At 30.7% G+C, this 18,253-nt stretch overlaps 1 protein-coding gene across 2 annotated transcripts in view; it reads right to left on the bottom strand.

Moving 5' to 3' along the window:
* The window catches only part of Rsph3 (Radial spoke head protein 3), a 121,156-nt gene that overhangs the window by 61,352 nt on the left and 41,551 nt on the right, over positions 1 to 18,253 (bottom strand). The gene's annotated exons all lie outside the window — the stretch shown is intronic.

Genomic DNA, 18,253 nt, shown 5'->3' with positions numbered 1-18,253 from the left:
TCAAATCGGTGTAAAAATAACTGATTTTACAAGGACTTGAACTCTGTAACTCTCGACTTCCAAATCAGTTGGTTCGATAAGACGTGTTCACCACTAGACCAACCTGGTGGATAATTCTTTTTGCTCACGATGACTTATCTGTTCAATATAAGAGGCGTGCACCTCTTATATTGGACAGATAAAGCTTATCTCAAGAAAGATAAAGACTGCATAAATCATCAATCAAAGAAATACTCCACCTTGATAGAATTTAAAAGCAAGGGAACCTTTTAATATTATGATTGACAAGTTAAGGTATCTATTAAATAAAATAATACAAAAAGTTGACAAGAAAATTGTAACACTTTCCTGGCATTGGTTGTTTATTCTTATTCAGTGGAAAAGTAATGATACATGAAAAGAGATATCTAAGGCTTCTTTTTTTTGGTGGAAGTAATTAATTATGAAGTTTTGTTGTAAACTTATATCATTATATGTTTAAAAAATCGAAAAAAAATTTAATGATTGAAAGAAATCTGTATTTTTTTCTTTATTCTGCCTTCAAAATTACCTTCCAAGAAAAGCCTTTGATTTTCGACGTTTACAATGTTAAACGGAAAAAACTAAAAAAAATCCACTGAAAAATATACAACCAATAAAAACTTAGATATGATTTTTTTTAGGGTACGGTTGAATTATGATGAAATTTTATTATATTATTATTATTAAACTTTAAAACTTAATTTAAAAAAAAATTCAAAAATCGATATTTTTATCCTTTGTTTGACTTCACCACCTCCATTATTATCCTCAAACCCCTTTTTAGTAACTTGTATTACTACTACGCTTAGGAAGACAAAAAAAAATCGATTAAAAAATATGCCATAACTAAAAAGTTATCTTTTTCGGTAATGGGGTATTTTTTGGGGCAAATTTTATTTTTTTATATGATAAGATTAGCATGCACGAAAGTACTAAGTTTACTATAAAGTGATGTTTATAAAAGTTTGAAAAAAATTGACCCCAAAAACATATCTATCCCCACCTGGAAATATTAATTTCAAAAGTTTACCAACAAATTGCCCAATATACAAGAGATTCTGTACAAAATTTCATCAAAAGCTTCAAATACACCAACACACGTACATATGTACGAATATTACTCCTACATTTTTTTGTTTTTTGGGTCCATGGGTCGTGAAATGTCGAGAAATGCAAAAAAAAACACCCATACCCCATTTTATTTTTGATTGATTATTTATCATACTTCCTTCTTGCAGCAGATTTCCTCTAGAGCTGATTTCCAAATCGATAGTTCTAAGGTTCAAATCCTGGTAAAGGCAGGAATGGTATCACATATCTCAGGAATGGTTGATCTGAGACAGTATAATGCTTTTGAATTAATAGTATAATAAATTTTACAGATACTGAATTTTTTAAAATTATAATTTCTTTAAATTAATTTTGTGAACATTTTTCAGATAATGCAAGACACTGCAGTCGATTTTATATATTTATAATGTGTCAAATTTTCCTTTATTCTATTTTCAATCTTTCTTTTAGTTTGTTTTTAAAATGTAGTTATTGATCAAAAAAATTAATTTACGTATAAATAACCTTATTTCGGCGGATTTATTTTTAGTTTTAGAGTTTTAAACTTTTAAAAATCGAAAATGCAATCTAGGTTTTGATTATTATTAAAAAAAAAAAAAACATTATAAGTATTTTTTTGATTTAAATTCTGTCACCTATTTTATTTTTAATTTATTTAAGGTTAGCAGAAAAGAAATTTAGATCGATAATCTATTAAAATATATAAACCAAAATTGAAACACATTTATTCGAAAATAATCTTTGATATTTTAAACGGTATTTGCCATATAATGAAATATCGAGAAAATTCGGCATAAATATTTAAAGAACAAATAAATAATGTAATAACATTTTTTAAGACTAATCAATTAACGAACTTACAGCTGGTATATCGACTACATAAATATCGAAAACTATTTCAGGTAGCAAAATTATTTAATAAATATTTAACAAACTATTTTTAGAGATATGAAAGTTACTAAAAAACATATTATACAAATATAATAGTGTACCATTATCTAATATTTAACAAAGGAGAAATAAAACAAACTAATATTAATATTTTATTTATTCCATTATAATAAGTAATTACGATCGTTAGAACAATGTATTTTATGTAAATCCAATGTTCATTATCGTCCTCGGTCATTGTATCCTATAGTTATTACTAATAACTATTCCCGATAGTTAGATTTTATGAGTCTGGTATCGATTTCTTAACAATCAGCTTGAATTATTAATACTACATGTCATTTATACACACTTCATTCGATACTACGTCGGTTGCTATAGTGGCCTATTCGGGTCATTTGATTTTTTGTTCTTATTTAGGGCCTCAGATTATCTGTTAATTTATTAACAGACATTTAAAGATTCTGTGTGGTCATTGCTATGAAATATTACTACAAATTTTGTCATTTTATATATATATATTTTTTTTTCTACGAGTGTTTAAATTTATTTTAGGTTAGTTAAATATTTTAATTTTGGTTTAATTTTTCCCTATTTCAATTTATAAAATTTACAGAATTAGTCAAAACTAACTTTAGTTTTGACATAAAGGAAGTTCGCTTCAATTAACATTATTATTAACGATGTATATCTTGATGATATGGTTTGATACCATATTAACATTTGAATATATCATCAAATTGGGCGAGTGCCATACATTTAAAATCTTTAAAAAAGTAAAAAAAAGAAGAAAATTAATCGAATTATTTTTTGTAAGAGAACCAAAGCTTCTTTTTTCATCTTAAACGGCTAAATACGTTAACTCTTAAACATTTTGATACATTCAACTTTTGAGGGTTTTCTTTTAAACAAGAAGCAATAATAATGGAACACATCTGTACTATTATCAAACGATAAACAGACATTAAATTTAGAAGGATTGGAGGAGTATAATAACTATTATCTCAAAATGTTTTTATACTTCTATTCTTTGAATTTTATGTCTTTCAACTAAGCGATGTTCAGTTTAAAATAACTGATTAATAAAAGAGAATAATTAATGTAGCTTTATCAAAGTCTGATGCAGTTCAATGCAATAAATAAACTAACATTAATTCCTCCATATTTTGAAGCTGAACCTAGATTTTACTGGGAGAGAACCTAGGTTCCTCATAGGTATTGGTTGTTATCATAAAAAGCCCCTCCCCAATATTAATCGAGCGTAAGTCATTGTGTTAGTGCAGTCATTACGTGAGACCAATGTAGGAGCTTATATGAGATTAACATTTTATTTACAGCGTGTGATAAGATGAGTTACGTATATGGTTCGGCAACATTTTTTTCCAGGAAAAGTTTATCCACAGCCTTTCTTTCCCGTGCAGCTACCAATTCTGAAAAAGTTCAGTAATAACTGCGCCATTATTATAAAATGTTTATTACGGATACTGTATACGCATATATCTTGGAAAAAATTTAATACTATGTAGATATATTCCTTAAAAAAAAAAAGCATTGGGAAAGAGAATTAAAAAAAATCGACAAGTAGATGTTTGTTTGGTAGAAAAATTATTTCTAAATTTTGAATCGGTAGACTAAGATGGAAATACAGATATAAGATGGATTCTGGAGTCTTTCTACTGAAATGTTACGTTTTGTTTTGACTGTACTTATGCACGAATGTGAAACATGAACAATAAGTAAAAGGGGTAAGAAAAAGTGGAAACATTTGAAATGTGGACATGTCGGAAATTGAAAATTAAATGGACAGATAAAGTAAAAAATAAAGAAGTAATGAGGTAAATGGAAGCTTAATTACACCAATTCAGAATAGGAAAGTTAGTTTTTTGGGATGTATCAAGGCTTGAGAAGGATTGATTAAAGATCCAAAAGGATTAGTCGAGGATTGATGTGGTCCAAAAAGATTGATTAGAAGTCTAGAAGGATTAGAAGAAGGTCCAAAAAATTGGAAAAGAGTAAAATTTATATGAATATGATTAGGATGATAAAAGTTTAGCTGGGAGTAGAGGAGAACTGAGAGAAAGATGGTGGAAGGGACCTGTCTAAGGACAAATTACCATACGATAATAATGCACGTTGACCTTTTTATGTAATAATGCACGACCTTTTTATTTAGAATAGATGCAAACTTTTACTTTTCCTGTCTTATTTTGTTCGCTAATTTTCTGCATCGCGTAATTTTTACAGTTTCCTAATTAAATTTATTTGTTTCATTAGTGAATGATATAATTTTAGGAAATTTAACAGATTGATAAAACTATTAAATAATTTTTTATAAAATTTCATTTCCAAGAAAGATTCATTTAGAAAAAAATTAAACAAGAGTTCTATACTACAGGAATTTAAATTAAAAATTTCTAAATGAGGATGAATAAAAATCGCCTAGAATATTTTGTTTTCAGTGTTTAAAAAAAAAACCTAAATTTTCTCGAATTTATTTACTAACGCTAATATTAATAAAATCCGATACTGCAAAGTATTACTAAATTAGCAAGTGATAAAGCGGGTCTCTATAGCGGAGTGGTAGCGTTTCGGCCTTTCATCCTTTCACCCGGATTCGATTCCCGATCAGACATGGTATTTTTCATACGCTACAAAATTCTATTTTTAATATTCTAAGCTTGGTCAAGCTATAGTCAAATATTTCAAATTAAATTTTACACACTCCATCTGTTAGCATAATGTCCTATAAAATAATACCGTAAAACATCATGTTAGGTAAATTAGTCCACAGGTAAAAATATGAACAGCCTAAGTATTATCATGAAACCAGGTAAATTGTGGAAGAACCTTCATCAGAATACCATTAAAAAATACACAATTAATTGCAGTAAGAAGTATAAACATTTTTTTCTGGTAGTTGGAGCAGTATATATAAAACCTAATGCTTCACTACAAAAAATGGTACTCTCTAATTTGTTATTTTATACTACCTGTCTTCATTATGACTTCGACAATGTAAAACATCGTCTCAAGTACAAAGACACTATGTTCTGTTGCTTTAAAACTGTTCTTATGTAATCAGCAACCTTTTTCCATTTTACCTCACTATCAAGCATATAGTCAACTATTTCCTTCGGCGTTTTCCCTCTAATACCTGCATACTGCCTTAACTCCTGGCATTTGTGGCACCTCAAAATGGTATGCTCAACATCATCTTGTTCTACACAGTACATACACGTAGGCTGATCTCTTTTGGCAATTTTATAAAGATATGCATTGAAACAACCATGCCCTGTTAAAAATTGTGTAACATAATAATCCATTTCACCGTGACGCCTACTTGTCCATATTAATATGTCGGGTATTAATAATCTAGTCCAAATAGCTACCCCTGCATCCAGCCATCTTTGCTGCCATAAGTTATATATCTCCTCTTTTACTTCATTACCTGTTCTGCCAAAGTATTTCTCAACTCTGTATTTAGCGATAAGATCTATAGGGAAAACTCCAGAAAGGACACAGAGGGCCTCATAAGAGACCGTTCTGTAGGCCGATACAACTTCTAAGAGTACCCCTCTGTGTATATTCTTCATTCTATCTCTATTCCTTCCAATATTGAATGCTGACCACCATGCCGGAACGGCATAAAACATTGCAGAAGTCACTGTCGGTGCAAGAAGTCTTCTCTTCGCAGCCCTTGGTGCTCTCTTCTTTGACATTAACGCATTCAAACATTTCATCATTCTTTCTGCACTATCACATATTTTTAAAACATGTTCTGTAAAACGACAGTTCTTCTGCAATGTGACTCCCAAATATTTTAGCATCTGTACTTCCTCTATTCTGTGACCATCGATGTGTATATCAACCAATTCTAGTACCTTACGTCCGGTGAACTTGACATATTTACACTTATTCACAGATAATTGTAACCCTCTTGTACGCAACCATCTAGCTACTATTTCTAGTGACACGTTTGTCTTATCTTTAACTTCTTCCATTGTTTTAGCTTGTACGAGCACAGCTAATATGCAGTACCCCTTCTGGATACCTTAAACTAAGTACGCCAGCAAAGGCCAGGACCCACAGTAATGGGCCCAGAACTGAACCTTGCGGCACACCGCCTGAGATATTGAAGTGTACTTCATCTTGTGTACTAATCTTACACCTTCTTTCATTGAGATATTCCTCAATTTGTCTCCGCAGGTACAAAATGATTCTCTTCTCTTCCATGGCCGTATTTATGTGTCTCCATGCTATTGTACCGAATGCATTCTTCACGTCAAGTGATACCATTAATGGAATCTGTCTAGTTCGCCAAGTACCTCTTCTAGACACCTCGGCCCAATTAATCACCTTACTGATGGCCTAAACGGTGGATCTCCCCTTCCAGAAGCCATATTGATTTGGGCTTATGCCCAAGCCTTCCTCAACCTCTCTCACTATGCGGCCAGCCAGCATCTTTTCCACAAGCTTTCCCATTGTGTTCAGGAGGCTCAATGGTCTATACGTCATATTTCCTCTTTCATCTGTGCTCTTCGGTAATAACACAACTCTCGCCTCCTTCCAACACTCCGGGTAAGTCTTGTTTACTAGCACATGGCTGACCACCTCTAGCATCTCCCATGGAGCTTGATTGATAAGTTTCTTAATAATTGGTGCTGGGATATAATCCGGACCAGGACTCTTCTTTATAGCTAACATACGTCCAGCGCATAAGAGCTCACTCATTGCAAAACGTCTGCTCTCATATTCAGTGTGTTTTCTGACATCGAGCGTGAAATGCGGGAATAGGCTGGGGATTATCCTTTCTGTTTTTTCCTTTGTAATTACAGGGAGACACCTACCAAACCTTTTGGTAATTATTCTGTATGTATAATATAGTTTATTAAATTCTATATTAATGTGTAAATATAATTAATACTGTGTATAAAGTAACAGTAACAAGTATGTAAAGATAATAAAGAAATTAAATCAGTGCAAAAGAAAAAGATTACCTAGAAGATGATACTTTAATGATTTAGATCGTGGATAATGGGCGGTGACATTACACCACTTAATATTATTTGTACATATTAAACACAAATGATGAAAAATCAAATTTTTAAATAAACTTTTTAATAAGTATTTTTTTAAATTAAAATATTAAAGATTTTTAACACAGTTATGTGAGCTTTATAAAAGAAAATATTTTATTTTAAATAAACTGATGGAAGTTCTTTACTTGTAATTAAATAGGTATTAATAAAATAACATATGCTTAATCTCCATGGGGGAGTAGCAGCATCTCTGCCTTTCATACTGAAATTCTGTGTTTGAGTTCCAGTAGGCATGTCATTTTTCACACTCTTAAAAATATTCATTACAATCAAACACAATAGTTACTGGGGATTAGCCTGTTATTGCTGATGAATAAATAAACAAATGAATAATATATGACTCTTTCTCATGCATAAAAGTGCCAGGCTTAATTAAAATAGTTTAGTTTACGATTTTATAGAAATAGATGTTATTTTTTTAGGATTTTTTTCTTTTCTTTCACTTTTTACAAGACTGCCCAAAAAGGAGCGTAAAGTATTTAGGATGTATGTATGTTTTTTCCACCGTAGCAGCTCAACGGTTGAACCGATTTAGGTATGATTCCGCGTTGGAATCCTTGCATTACTGAGAGTGTCACAGGCTATATAAATGTGTGTGTGTGTGTGTGTGTGTGTGTGTGTATATATATATATATATATAATTTTAAACAATTTGAAAATTTATCAGATGAATGAGTCGTTTTGAATAACTCGCATTCTGAACGATTCGGAAACCTCATACGTGTGAAGTTGTCTTACTATTGTTTTTACACGAACTCGTCGTCGCAAATCACCTGATTTCGAAGTCGAGAGTTCTAAGGTTCAATTTCAAGTAAAAGCAGTTACTTTTATACGGATTTAAATAATAGATCAGCCGGCCTCCGTGGCGCGAGTGGTAGCGTCTCGGCCTTTCATCTGGAGGTCCCGGGTTCGAATCCCGGTCAGTCATGCCATTTTCACACGCTGATTGTCATTCCTCTCATCCTCTCAAGCAATATTTAACGGTGATTTCGGAGGTAAAAAAAAAGTAAAAAAAGAATAATCGATCATGTCTACAGGTGTTCTTTAGTGATTGGGTTTCAATTAACCACACATCTCAGGAATGGTCGAACTGAGACTGTACAAGATTACACTTCATTTACATTCATACAAATGATTCTTATTCATCCTCTGAAGTAATATCTTACGGTGGTTCCGGAAGCTAAACAGAAAGAGAGAGAGAGAGTGTTTTTACACGACTACCCAAAAAGTATTTATTGTGTATGTATATTTGTTCCACCGTAGCAGCTCAACGGCTGAACCGATTGTTACTCGCACGATCTATAATTATCCTATATTAGAGAGGAATGTTTTTTTGGCAGTCGTGTACTTTAAATTTTAATATTTATCTCTTGTTGTTATTGGTTTCCGAGTAACAATACATTTTAGCCTAGCGTTTAGAGAATTTTTTTGTGATATATTTTTTAAAAAATTCGAAACGTGTATTCAAACAAATTTAGATTGATTGCTAAATTTATATAAACGTTTAAATTTTTTCTCATTAAATGGAAAACTTTTAGAGTAAACAGTAATGTCTGAAAAAAAAATTAATTAAAATTTAATATTTATTATTAACAATATAACATTAGTTGTTCTCTGATTACGAATGCAAGAAAGAAATTATAACGCCATTTTACAATGGTTTTTTGTTTTTTTACTAAAGCTATTGTTAAGTCACGGTAATATCATACACGCGAGATTGCTTGCGGCACACACTCATCCATATATAAATTCTTTTTACAGTAATAAATATTTACAATTATTATAAGATTACATTTATCGATGATGTAAAGAAGACTGCATAGATTGTTTAATAAAAAGAAACATTGAACATGAAATTCACGGCCTTCGATAACACTTATCACTATTATCATAGCCTACATAAAAAAAGGTCAGTCATAACAACACGAAACCTTGTTTATATTAAAAAATGAGTCACTATACAATTTTTACTAGCTCAGCGTTACTTAACAAAGGCGAAGATACTGAGTGAGATTTCAATTAATTTATTTCGTCTGAATCGTTATGTTTCTGAGTAAAACGGTCATGATGACGTAACTTCATTAGAAGCTAATTATTAACGGCGCTTAATAAACTTACAACGAAAGGCGCTCATAATCTACTTTTGTTTGATGAAGTCAAAGTTTTTTTAATGAGCATGTGAATCATTCTTTTGTATTTAAGACTTTCTTGTATCTTACCCTTTTTCTTTTCTTTTTTCCTGTTTTAGCCTCCGGTAACTACCGTTCAGATAATACTTCAGAGGATGAATGAGGATGATATGTATAAGTGTAAATGAATTGTAGTCTTGTACATTCTCAGTTCGACCATTCCTGAGATGTGTGGTTAATTGAAACCCAACAACCAAAGAACACCGGTATCCACGATCTAGTATTCAAATCCGTGTAAAAATAACTGACTTTACTAGGACTTGAACGATGTAACTCTTCTTCCAAATCAGCTGATTTGGAAAGACGCGTTCACCAGTAGATCAACCCGGTGGCTTAAGAAATGACCGGCCTGAGTCTGTAAAAGACTACACCTCATTTATGTGTCATCAATATTATCCTCATCTCATTGGCCCCGTAGGGGGGGGGGGTTGCTTATTGTTCAATAGTTGAACAGATTGCAACACACACATTAGGGAAATAAGAAATTAAATTAAATAAATAAATAGATTAAAAATTAAAATTACTTATCGTAAATCAGTTGATTTTGAAATCGAGTTCTAAGGTTCAAATCTTAGTAAAGGTAGCTTTTATGTGAATTCGGATACTAGATCGTGAATGCCGGTGTTCTTTGACGGTAGGCGTTCTATCACGTTTCAGGAATGGTCAGCTTGAATCTGTTCAAGACTACACATTTACCGGTAAATTTATACTTACAATTCTAATACTTGATGAATGGCTATCGACTTTAATATTGTTGATGGGACTATAAAAAAAATGTAAAAAAAATTATTACTTTTAATGAGCAAAAATTACAATTTTCCAGGTTTTTCTAAATTTAAACATTAAAAAAATAATATAATTTAATATTTAATTACCTTTATTAAGAAAAAAGTATTCATACAGCCAGATAAATGCGTTAAAACAAAAAAATTAAATAAATAATTCATTTGCCATTTTTCCAGTTTTAAGATATGATGAAGCAAAAATCCTGGGGAGAATTCAACAGTGGGTAATTAATTAATTAACAGTTCTGTAATTAACTCAAAATTGGTTCCAGAAATACATACAGAGTAATAACTAAACTAGAAACACAAATTTTTAACTAGGATATACGAATTTTCAATTCAGCATAAATTTCAATCAAGGTCATTAAAGGTTCATAAATAAAAAGTGATACCTTTTTATTTCACTTTTTAAAACTATCAGATGTTCTGTTGTTTTGACTGTATTATTGTAAATTATCATTATAATGAGTAAAATTACGAGTATAATATATAGTTAGGTGATGTTTAAAAAAAAAAAAACTACAATTGAAGCAGACAAAATAATAATAAAATCGATAACAAATTACAAATTATAAAAACGAAAATTACAGAATTCTATTGTTTTGGCCGTGAGGAAGAAAATCAAATAATTCCAAGTAATTGATAACCATTATCGTATGTCGATCGCTCATTATTGATGCCATGCATGTCACAGTACACAATTTTTATGAAATGGTTACTTTTTAATTTCAATTAAAAAAATTATAATAACGAAAATATTATTCATATGAAAAAAATTCTTCATTAAAATTATTTTATCATTGAACTTTAATCGTATAAAGTTAGTTAATTCCTAGTAAGCGTTATAATTTGCTAGAAAAAATTATGAAACGGCAATATAGTATTTTTATCTATCGTCTTTTCGAAGAAAAATGTAGTATTAGTTTCAATTCAGATGAAAATTTAATTTCACCTCCCAATCGACACTGCAACCGAAAATAATATCATATTTTTCTTCGAAAAGACGATAACAACACTATATTGTTTCATAATTTTTTCTAGCAAATCATAACTCTTACTAGGAATTGATAACTTATCTGATTATTCAATGATAAAATAATTTTAATGAAGAATTTTTTTTAATATTAATAATATTTTCGTTATTATAATTTCTTTAATTAAAATAAACCATTTCATAAAAATTGCGTACTGTGACGTACATGGCATCTATAATCCTTATACGAGGTGCGACAATAAAGTAATGAGACTGATTTTTCTTTGCAAGATGTGGCAACCCTGCAGCTTGCGTAGGCACACCATCTTTGACCTTCGTCTATAAGGTACTTCTAGTCCAAGCGGCACATTGATGCAACTGCTCAGTCGTGAGTTGTGCTGTAATAAGTGAACACGTGTTTGTGTCTCTCGTCACAGAAATGATATCGCAAAATATTGCGCAACAATATGCCATTTCTTTTTGCGTTAAATCGGATGAAAACGCGACGACAACTTGGTAAGCTTCAGAAGGCTTTTGGAGAGGAGGTTATGTCAAGAGCTCAAGTTTTTCGGTAGCATAAAATTTTTAGTGAAGGCAGAACGAATGTTGAAGATGAAGATCGCAGTGGACGACCATCAACCTCACGGACAGATGTCAACTTGACCAGGGTGCGTGAAATCGTACGATCTGATCGAAGATTATCCGTGAAAATGACTGCAGAAGAACTCAACATCGATTGAGAAACGGTTCGTCTAATATTAACTGAAGATCTTGGTATGAGAAAGATTTGTGCAAATATGGTCCCCAAAAATCTCACACAACAACAGCGAGAAACACGGAAAAATGTGGCAGCCGATCTGTTAGAGCAAACGGAAAACAATCCAGATTTGTTGAGCCGTGTTATCACTGGTGATGAAGGTTTGTTTTTTCAATACGATCCAGAGACAAAACGCCAAACTTCGCAATGGTGCTCAGACCAAAAAAAGCTCGCATGTCAAAGTCAAAAGTCAAATGCATGCTTGTGTGCTTCTTCGATTCCAAGGGAATTGTTCATAAAGAGTGGGTGCCTCCTGGGCAAACAGTTAACCGATATTTCTACAAAGAAATTTTAGAAAGACTTCGTAAACGAGTTCTTCATGTCCGTGCCAACATTGCTGATAATTGGATTCTGCATCACGATAATGCGCCATCTAATACTGCTCTGTCAGTACAGCAATTTTTAACCTCAAAACAAATTTCAGTACTACCACCAGCCACCTTATTCACCAGATATCGCTCCGTGCGACTTTTTTCTATTTCCAAGAGTCAAAATGGCGGTCAAGGGACACCATTTTCAAACAACACAAGATGTCCAAAAAGCTGTGACGAGGGTCTTGGAGGATATTACAGAAGATGAGTTCCAGAAATGTTACCATCAATGGCAGAAGCGCTGGAATAATTGTGTGCAATCAGAGGGGAACTACTTTGAAGGAGACAACACTAAACATGACTAAAACTGTAAGCAATATTTTTTTCCACATCAGTCTCATTACTTTATTGTTGCACCTCGTATATAGGCCTATGTTTAAATTGTTGTGTGGCTCGAAAATCTCTAATACTGTTACATTTTATTGAAATTTAATATATCTACTATAATAGTTTATCTGAAGTTACGAATGTGAAAATTTGATGAAGATTGGTCGAGTCATTTTTCAATTTAAGGTCGACAATAGACAACATAACCTCAATTTGAGGTTATGTTGACTGTGTAGAAGTGTATTTTTCATACACGCTTATGAATGAGTCACAGTAGTGAGCGAGTTTAAACTTTATGTTCGTGTGTAGGATCTACTCGTTAATCGAACGTAAGTAGTGCGTTGTACTCTGAAAATCAGTACGTTTCTGATTGCAAAATAGTGAGACGTCGGAAACGAAAAGTAGGTCATTTTGCGAAAGAGTTTTTTCTTATTTTTATATTAGATAAAAAAAAAATAATTCAACTATTATTATTGAGTTTTAACAATTAATTAAATTGTTAAGAGAAAGTATTCTCCTACGATAAGATTTTTGGTTGTTTGTATTACCGTAAAATTACACTTTGCTAAGACTGAATGAAGATAATCTATCCGTAATGAAATAAATACATTTTTTTATTCTCTCCGTAAAAAATAATATTTAGATCATGTCACGAATGGATAGGTATGCTATGCCACGGATAAAGAAAAAAGAACTGCTCTAATATATTCTTGTATGGATTAAAGGAACGTCTGTAAAAATTTGATCAGAACAATATCACAAAATACACCAATTAACTGTAAAATAAATAGATATATGTGATTTAGTCCATGTTAATTATTTATAATATTAACACATGAAATATGTTAAGATAAATTCATGAAATTGCAAAATACAATGGTGTCTTACGAAGAAAAGGAGAAACTTTCAGGATATGTTCTACTGGTGAAAATAATGAAAAACGTTCATATAAAAACAGAGGTTTGGGAAACGCTTTTTTTTCAAAATACGGTTAGCGAAAGATTTCATCCGGATTTCAGCTCTTCTAATAAAAAGAAGCCCTGCTGTAATTTTCTGGAGCCAAATTAAGGAGTAAAGTTGGTGGTTTATTATATAATTTGAGCTGAAAGTAGAATAAAACAGATCCCAGAACTGTAACTTCACTAGTTGTTAAGATATCCGATGTAAAACGCAAAATTCGGTGTCCAAAAACAATTTCTTGTAGAAATGTAGTACAATAGCATTGTTAAATGCGGTAGATTTAGTAACAAAACTTGTAAGAATTTAATTGTGAGATAATTAATGTAAATGTAGCCAATAAAAAAGTAAACAAAAAAAATTAAAAAAAAGTCCTATTCACGTCCCATTCAGTTTAAGAAATTGGCATTTAAGTGATTTCTAGATACTAAAAATAAATCTTATGTGGTCACCAAATGACTTCCTTGCACGCCTATTAAATTACATATACACATTTCTTTTACAATCAGAGACTAAATAGTTATTAATAAATCAATATTTTTAAATTAAAAAAAAAAAGATATGAAGTCAGATTCAAACCGATGTGCTTTCCCCTTGTAAGACTCAAATATTTCATTAATTAAAATTTTATTTGGCTATAACTCTAGAACCAATGAAAATAATTACCACTTATGATATATCGTTGAAACCTATCAGTTAGGCCTTATTACTGCAGTTAAGAAAAAGTCCAAAATCCAATGGTTTGGATTTTGGGCTTTTTTTTTGACACATTTGGTTCAGTCGATTGCAATCAAAAGGGGAGAAGCACAACTAGATGTTACGACAGTTCTAAATCCGAAATTTCAACATCCTACGGTTAATCGTTTTTGAGTTATGCGAGATACATACAGACGTCACGCCAAAACTATTCAAAATGGATTCAGGGATTGTCAAAATGGATATTTCCGTTGAAAGTGAAAAAATGAAATTCTTCGCGATCACAATACTTCTTTTACTTCGTAAGGATTGAAAAAAATTAATTTCGTCATTAAAATCGCAAATTTTTTCTAAATAAAATTTTTAAACGAGATTTTCTAGACTTTTTTCGTTTTATTGACAAAAAAATATTATGCTTATAGAATTTTAGTTTTTTTATTGGCGAGAAAATAGAAAACGTACCCATTTTATCAGGAGATTTTCCAAAAAGTAAAATTTATACAGCAATTTGATATTCTAAGATAATGTTTCTAATCTTTATTTATCATTCTGCCGGATACAATTTCGATTATATGATTTTTAAGACGCCTATGACGTCTTTTTGTAAATAAGCTCATTTTCACTAGCATTTTGCGATAAATTTTATATCGACTCAATCGACATGAAATCAACTATAAAAATTTTAAATCGAAATAAATTGATGGAGAACTTTTATGGTCGTATATTTGAGACTATTTTATGAATTAAAAAAATTCATACGGAGTAATGCTCTTTCGTTCAAATACGTATAGTTTCAATTGAATATATACGTGCTGCTACAACTAGTAAAATACGAATATTTTTCTTACTATGTAAGCCTTAATAATTCATGAAAATACTTTTATTTAAGTAATAAATTTAAATTAAAAAAACATATCAATAACAGTTCAACTGTAAGTTACTCTAGTTTTACTCTAAATTTTATCGGCCACTGTTAAAAAATAAGTTGTAAATATTATTAAAAAAAATAACGAAGAACCAGTTATCAATAAAAAATCTCTCTAGTAAGACTTTTCCTAAGGAACATTTTTATTATCGTTCTCTCACTTATTAATCCATTTCTAGCAAAGTTAATATCTCTAACTTCTGCTTACGCTACGTACGTTAATATAATTTATTAATTTCGTGTTATGATGGTTTTATGGTATAGTTTCTTTTTTCAATTAAAACGATTTAGTCATATTGGAGTCTTAAACTAAATTTAAAAATCTGATTTGGAGACCACATAATTACCTTGTACGCTTATTAAATGACATATTTATACTTTTTATTACGTATTTTTTTTATATTTTCTTTTCATATTTTTTCTCTTCTTTTTAGTTATTATTGATTGAATTATTACTTATTGTAAACATTTTTTTTTACAATCACAGATTAATAATTATTAATAAATCAAAATATTTAAATTAAAGAAAAACAAAAGAGAAGGAAATTAAGACATTTTAGTAAACCTTACATTTGTGCGTTGGAACCAAATTAATAACGTATACCGTTGTTGGGTAGTGATTATTACAAAATTTTAATTTTGGCGGCAATTTTGAGGTGAACCCTATGACCGATCGCGGCCATTCGTATATTTTTGTAATCCTCTAACGATGAATAATCCGAATTCTAAATCAAAATCGACTCCGATAAAAGAAATGTTTACATACATACCTTTCTTTTTCCTGTTTAGCCTCCGGTAACTACCGTTTAGATAATTCTTCAGAGGATGAATGAGGATGATATGTATGAGTGTAAATGAAATGTAGTCTTTCTTGTACAGTCTCAGTTCGACCGTTCCTGAGATGTGTGGTTAATTGAAACCCAACCACCAAAGAACACCGGTATCCACGATCTAGTATTCAAATCCATGTAAAAATATCTGGCTTTACTAGGACTTGAACGCTGTAACTCTCGACTTCCAAATCAGCTGATTTGGGAAGACGCGTTAACCACTAGACCAACCCGGTGGGTTTTACATACATACCATACGATTCAATAACGAACTGTTTGTTCATTGAAAATCAATAAATATTATAACGTAGATAAATCGTTATCAGTTATTCATAAATACGATTTACTCTAAAAAAAGAGATGTAAACATTGTGAAAAGAAAAATAAGGAAGAAAAATCTTGTTTTACAATCAATATGTTAAACGTAAACAATTTAATAATAAAATTCAGCTACATAATGCAGTCGATGCATATGTAAATAGCATCAGTCTGGTTGCAATGGCAACCACAAATACTTGAATTAAACAAGAAAATTTCTACTCCGTGCGCTCATTTTAATTCATAAAATCTATTGTCCATAATGCGTTCCAACATTTTATTTTTATTTTTAAATTATTATAGTAGAATATGTGTTATACTATCGATTCTAATGATATCAAACTTATCGCAGAACGCCTACCAGATTCCGGAACGTTGCTTTTTCAAAAAAAGTCACGGGGTTTTAAAAATCGTCTTATGGAACCGGTATTCAGCAGAGTTATATAAACAAGGTTTCGATAAAAAATATGATGTGATATCAAATTATTATCGCAGTCAGCTATTTCTTAATAGCCGTCTAAATTTTAGCTTTCTTTTCTTGAAAATAGTATTTTTTATATTTCCACTATAATAAAAAGAAAACGTAAAATTACATGAACATTTTTTTTAACACACTTTACGCAGAAAACATTGGTGAAATTAAATACTTTTTATGATTTTTGACGACAGAGTAACGACGGCAAAATCACCCGCCAAATTGTATGGCGTATAGTGTAAGTATTAATAAAAATAATTTTACGAACAAGAAGTTTGAAATCAATCTATTATTATTTATTTTGCAGCATAAAAGGATTATTAAAAATTAGGAGCTCTACTCAATTAAGGGTACTCAAATATAGTATTACATATACGACTATATACAATAGTATATGGCATATATTAGTTTTACTCTCGGCTAGTAATTCTAGCCGAGAGTAAAAAGGATTTAGAAAAAACAATGAACGGCATATATGAAGTCCTACGCAAGAACTAACGCATGAAAATAAACAAGAACAAAACAAAAGTAATGAAATGTAGTGGAAATAACAAAGATGTCGCTTTATATGGAAGTGAAACTTGGACAATCGGAGTATCTGAAAAGAAAAGATTAGAAGCTTTTGAAATGTGGTGCTATAGGAGAATGTTAAAAATCAGATGGGTGGATAAAGTGACAAATGAAGAGGTATTGCTGCAAATATATGAAGAAAGAAGCATTTGGAAAAGTATAGTTAAAAGAAGAGACAGACTTATAGGCCACATACTAAGGCATCCTGGAATAGTCGCTTTAATATTGGAAGGACAGGTAGAAGGAAAAAATTGTGTAGGAAGGCCACATTTGGAATATGTAAAACAAATTGGTAGGGATGTAGGATGTAGAGGGTATACTGAAATGGAACGACTAGCACTAGATAGGGAATCTTGGGGAGCTGCATCAAACCAGTCAAATGACTGAAAACAAAAAAAAAAAAAAATACAATATATATAGTCAAAATATTACTAAAATGGGAAATAATACTTAAAAATGGGATTTAGTATTTAAAATTGGAAATATATCGCAGTTTTATATAATTTCAATCATTCCTGTAATTACATACAGTATTGTTATAAAAAAATTTCATTATAACCTATAAAAATCATTTTCTGTATAATATACATTATTTAGTGTTACATGTAGCAGTGCCATATAAACGTGCGCATGGTATAAAAAATTACTCAAATATAAATCTAAGAGTATGCAACTTGATAATTTTTTAATATTAATTAAATATTTATATAAATTATTTGAACCGCACAAAAAATTAAAATTTCTATTCTTTAAATCTATTTTTTAAGAAGTTGGCGCCTACTTAACAAGTATCAAAATTTTACTACCTCTTAGTTTGGCACCGAATAAAAAAAAAAAAGCTGAAATTTAAACAAGAAGGAAAAAGTAATATTTTAAACATTTTATTATATTTTCTTTTTTTTATAGTTGCATCAAAAATTAAGTCATTAGCAACTCAT

Source organism: Lycorma delicatula, chromosome 10 (genome assembly GCF_047948215.1).
Source record: "Lycorma delicatula isolate Av1 chromosome 10, ASM4794821v1, whole genome shotgun sequence".
In the NCBI taxonomy this organism is placed as follows: Eukaryota; Metazoa; Arthropoda; class Insecta; order Hemiptera; family Fulgoridae; genus Lycorma; species Lycorma delicatula.
The sequence above is the reverse complement of the archived record's forward strand: the minus strand, read 5'-3'. Positions and strand labels throughout refer to the sequence as shown.